The sequence below is a fragment of the Mus caroli genome, chromosome 11 (genome assembly GCF_900094665.2).
Source record: "Mus caroli chromosome 11, CAROLI_EIJ_v1.1, whole genome shotgun sequence".
Lineage (NCBI taxonomy): Eukaryota > Metazoa > Chordata > Mammalia > Rodentia > Muridae > Mus > Mus caroli.
Window position 1 is genome coordinate 116,998,090 of NC_034580.1, and position 5,120 is coordinate 117,003,209.

Here is a 5,120-nt window from a genome sequence, read left to right on the forward strand (position 1 = left end):
AAAAAAAAAAAAAAAAAACAAACCAAAAAAAAAACCTTTAATAAATAAATAAATAAATAAATAAATAAATAAATAAAACTTGTTTCAAACCTGTCTCCTTTAAGCATCGCACATCAGAGGCCAGCGGGTGAGAACAAAGGTATGTTTTCCAGACTGTTTGGAAACCTCTGCAAGACCATGATGTCCCAGTACTAACACGTACTTTCCTTCCAAACTCAGTCAGGAGACTCTTTACTCAAAATGAAGATGAAGACTTCCACTCCAGGCAGTGGTGGTGCATGCCTTTAATCCCAGCACTTGGGAGGCAGAGGCAGGCGGATTTTTGAGTTCGAGACCAGCCTGGTCTACACAGTGAGTTCCAGGACAGCCAGGGCTACACAGAGAAACCCTGTCTCGAAAAAACAAAAAATGAAAACAAAAACAAACAAACAAACAAAAAAGAAGACCTCCCTGAATCTCCCCACCCCCCATCTTTGCACAGTGCTTGACAACTGCTTAGATATCTCACCTTAATGTTATGCTGGATGGAGGGTCTGAAGTAAGAATGACCCAGTGCCTCTCACACTCCTCCTGAGTACTGAGTCTAGTGGACTGGGGCAGAGGTCATTCTGTTTGGAGGCCCATAGGATTGGAGATGGGCCATGGACAAAAGGTCCCTCAAGCAGTCCCACTGGAGAGAGAGCTCAGGCACGTAGGAAGAGCAAGGTGCCCACCAGGGTATGGGTGGTGACCAGACAAGTTCCCGTTCTTTCTTTTCAGGAACTGTTGTTAATAGCCTGCCATTTCCTTGCAGCTTCTGTGTAAGCCAAGCTCAGAGTTCTTTTCCTAGAAGGGCTGGGCCAATCCCATTACCAGATAGATTCCTCTACCTATGTCCCAAGGGTCCCATTCCACGACCTGCATTTGTCCCCCACTTTCAAAGAGCTGCTGAGCCTTTCTGGGAACCAGGGTTGGGCTGACGGATGTCCACAGCCCTCGCCCTTAAACATTGGGAGTGGAGAACATTGGGGTTGGCTCAAAAAACCTGATATACAGGCCACAGGAAGTCCAGGGTCATCTGGGGAGGGTACCATTTACCAGTTAGCTCCCTGTTGACAGGTCTGAGCCAGCCTGCTCAGGAGTTGGGCCAAGGAGCTGCCGGAGTTCCCCACAGGTCCGTGTGCAGGGCATCCCAGGCTGCTAGCATGCACTCTGCCTGGGGAGGTGTGGGCGGGGGTGGGGGCAATGTCTATAGAGAGCCACGTGTAGCCTGAAAGTGGTGGAGGCTGTTCGATGTGATCATTATCCCTGTGATAATCAAGGGTAGAGAGCTCCAGCTAGCAGTTCAGGAGGAATCCCAGTGTTAGGTTTCAAACCTGGGACAAAGGGCTGAGGTGCTGATTTAACTTATCAAAGTGGACACTGGCCACCAGGTTCTCCCTGCATCCCCACTCCTTACCTGTTACAGCGAATGGTTGGCACAACCTATCCACTACCCTGAACTCTCTAGCCTAGGGCACTGGGCTGCTTTCCCCTATATTCCAACCACTTTGGTTACCCGCTCTCTTTATACTTTTTGGGCCTCCTGGCAGCTGTCCCTGATCCCCTCTCTCCCCTGTCTCTCCTCTGCCCCTCCTCAGGTCACTCCCGTGTGAGGTCTAGGGTTTGGATACTTCTCAAATATCTGGGAAGCCCGTCTGTAATCACAATGTTTAAGAGGCAAAAATGGGATCCCTGAGGCAAACTGGCTAGCTAAGAGTCAAATTGGTGAGTTCTAGATATGTTAAAACACAAAACAAAACAAAACAAAACAACAACAAAAAATAGCCTCAGTAAATAATGTGGCCAGTGTTTGAGGCAAACACCAAACATTAACTTCACACACACACACACACACACACACACACACACACACAATTTAAACAACAACAATAAAAAGGCTGGTGGCTCCTGAGGAGTGGTACCCAAGCTTGCTTTTAGCCGCCTTTGTATTCGTGTGTTCCATGTGCATGTGAGCCAACAAACAACAATAAAAGTGGTTTTATAATTCTTTCTCATGAGATAGCACAGAGGCAGAGATCCAAAGACACTTTGGAACTTGCGTGGGTTGCATCTTTCATCTCACATTTGAGGTCAAGAAGTAAATTATCAGCCAGAGAGGAGAGCAGGCAGGAAGTAAAGGGCCAGTGGTTCTGGGGTTGGGGCACAGGGGTTGGGGGTGGGCAGTAACAGGGCACTCCAGGGCTTGTGCTATGTTCTAGTCACCAATGGAGGAGCCAGCTCTGCCTGGTAGGTCGGGGTTACTGTCCATTAGGGCTGTGTGTGCTAGAATTCCAGCCTTTCGGCTGAAGCTCTCTGACCAGAGCTATGAGGGAGGTGATTGTTTCTCATAAGCTCCTGGGCCTTTGTACATCTTGGTGTGTATGTATGCCAGTGTGCATTGTACAACCAAAGGGTATGGATTAGCATACGCAAGTCATTGTGTGTGCTCATGAAGTCATGTGGATTATCAGCAAGGGAATGTGTATTTGTGGAAGTGTTCCAGGGACACTGTGGCCATGCGGCAGGCTTTCTTCCTCTTATCGGGAAGAAAGGTCTGGAGATTGGTGTGATATCTAAAGCAATAAACTGGTTTTGGCAGCCCCTGGGATAAAACTGAACACATCTGTCTTCTCTAAAAATGATAAATCAGAGGGAATTCTGCACTGATCTATGTTAGTGCAGGCCCTGGAACTGGCCCTGGGTGAGGGCTGCCACTCAGAGTCACTGCCCAGAACTTCCTGCTAACAGTAGGTAAGCAGGACCAGATATAGCCTTAGGGAGGCCACCGAGGAGCTCAGGGGGAAGGACCAGGTCTGGTGCCCTTTGGCCGTACCCTGGACAGAACAGGCATTATTACCCAGCACACACATTCACACTGGGTCAGAAGCTTATCAGGACGATGGTTAATTGTCCAGGGATCATAGTGTAAACGAAACCAGGATAGTTCTAGCTTTGGGACTGGTCAAGAGAACATTTTGTGTTTTTCTCACACTGTAGCTCAGAACAGCCTGAAACTCTCTCTGTAGTCCAGGCTGGGCTTGAATACAGAGTAGTCGTCCGACCTCAGCTTCCTAAGTGATGGGATTCTTGGCATGTCGCTATGCTCAGCGGGTCTGTCTTTCCTCCTAACCTGTAAGCTTGCTAACTCTGCTGTATATTGGCTAGTCCTGAAATTCTTTTCTTCAGTGTAGGTCTAGAATTCTGGTATACTGCTGGGGATGTAGCTCACTGCTTACCTAGCATACATGAGGTCCTAGGTTCAATTCCCAGCAATCCCAACACTCCTCCAAGATGATTTTAGGTGTTGGATACCTTCACCTGAGCTGTTGATCAGAGATTTCCCAGAGTTTTCCCCAAACAATAGTCTACTGCCATTGCTCTTGGTTAAACAGGATGGTTTTGTTTGGTTGATTGGTTGTTTTGTTTTGTATTCTGAGACAAGGTTTCTCTGTGTGTAGTTCTGGCTGTCCTGGAACTCACTCTGTAGACCAGGCTGGCCTCAGACTCAGAGATAAGCCTGCCTCTGCCTCCCAAGTGCTGGATTTAAAGGTGTGCACCACTACCCAGCAACAGAACAAGATGTTAAAGACACAACATATTTTGTTTGTAGGACATAAAAAAAAATCCATCTGTTACCCATCTAGAAGCTTCTTTCACATTGGCTTTCACAGAGCTGGGTGTGCTACGCAGGCTGCTAGGGGAGAGAAATCAGCAGCAGTTTTATGTAATATACCTTTTGAGCTACAGCACCGCCTTGCCAGTTAAGCTATACCCAGTGATACAATAAGATACAATAATGGCATGGCTGTTGTGGCAGTCACCATTTACTTCCTGGTTGTATCTTGAGATACATTCCACAGGAGGGAATTCACATCTAGTACTATAAACCTGGTCAAAATTCCATGGTAAGGGAGGCCATAAATCCTGTGGAGGAAACTACTACTGTTGTCTTGTTACATAGACATGGTGTCTAACTGCCTTTAAAATACTGATGTTTACACCCATAGGTTTGTGTTGCTTTCAGCCGTGGTCAGAGCAGTTTCTCATTGCATTGGCAAGTTACTGCAGAGATCCACAACAGGCCAGAGTGCTGGGGATGAGTGACCTCTGTGTGCTCTGTCCTAAACCGGGCATCAGTCTGGCCTCCTCAGAGGCTCAGAGAACCGTTGTAGATGAGGGGGAAGAAAGAATGTAAGAGCCAGAGGAGGGGGAGGACTGCTGTCATGCCATCCTGTTTTGGGCATGACGACTGCTGTACCCATGAACTCAGCAGCTGTGATTCTCTATAAAAGTCCTACATAAAATGGGACCAACACCCCATTATAAATGGGGAGGGACTGAGCCATTGACAATTAGTGAGTAATAGGGAAGGCAATTTTCTTCAGTGCCATAGTCATTCGTAAGGTTTCCACGCTCCAGTAAAAATCCCTTCCCATGTTCATATAGGCAGCCATGATTAACAAACAAGAGACAGGGAAATAGGTGGGGGCTTGCTTGGAAGGAGAATTATTGTTAAGCAATAATTGAGGAGAAATAAAAGAGATATAATAACAAAATAACTAATAAACATAAATAATTTATATTAATATATCATATATATGAAATTGCCAAAAGTTCTGGCTCAAGGTTCAAGGATACAGTTCAGGATAATGAGAAAATCAAGGCGATGGGAGCTTGAAGTCACCACAGCTGTTGCTCAGCTCTTTCATTGTATACATTACTTATACAATGTAGGGTCCTTAGCAGGGAGTGGGGCTGATCTTCTCACTTCAATTATTTCAATCAAGATAGTCATGACTGGGGACTGGCTGAGGATGGGAGAGATGGCTTGCCTGCTAAGACTGCTTGTTCTTGCAGAGAACCTTGATCTTGTTCTCAGCAGCACATGTGACTCGAAACCATTATAATTCATAGTTCCTGGGGACCTGATGTCCTCTTCTGGCATCTGTGTGCACCAGGTACTCATTGGCTGGACATGCATACATGTAGGTGGAATATTCATATACATACAATTTTATAAAGCAATTTAAGAATTTTTTTTTAAAAAGTAGATCTCTCAGGTTTACATATTCTTTTTTCTTTTTTTTTTTTTGTTTTTT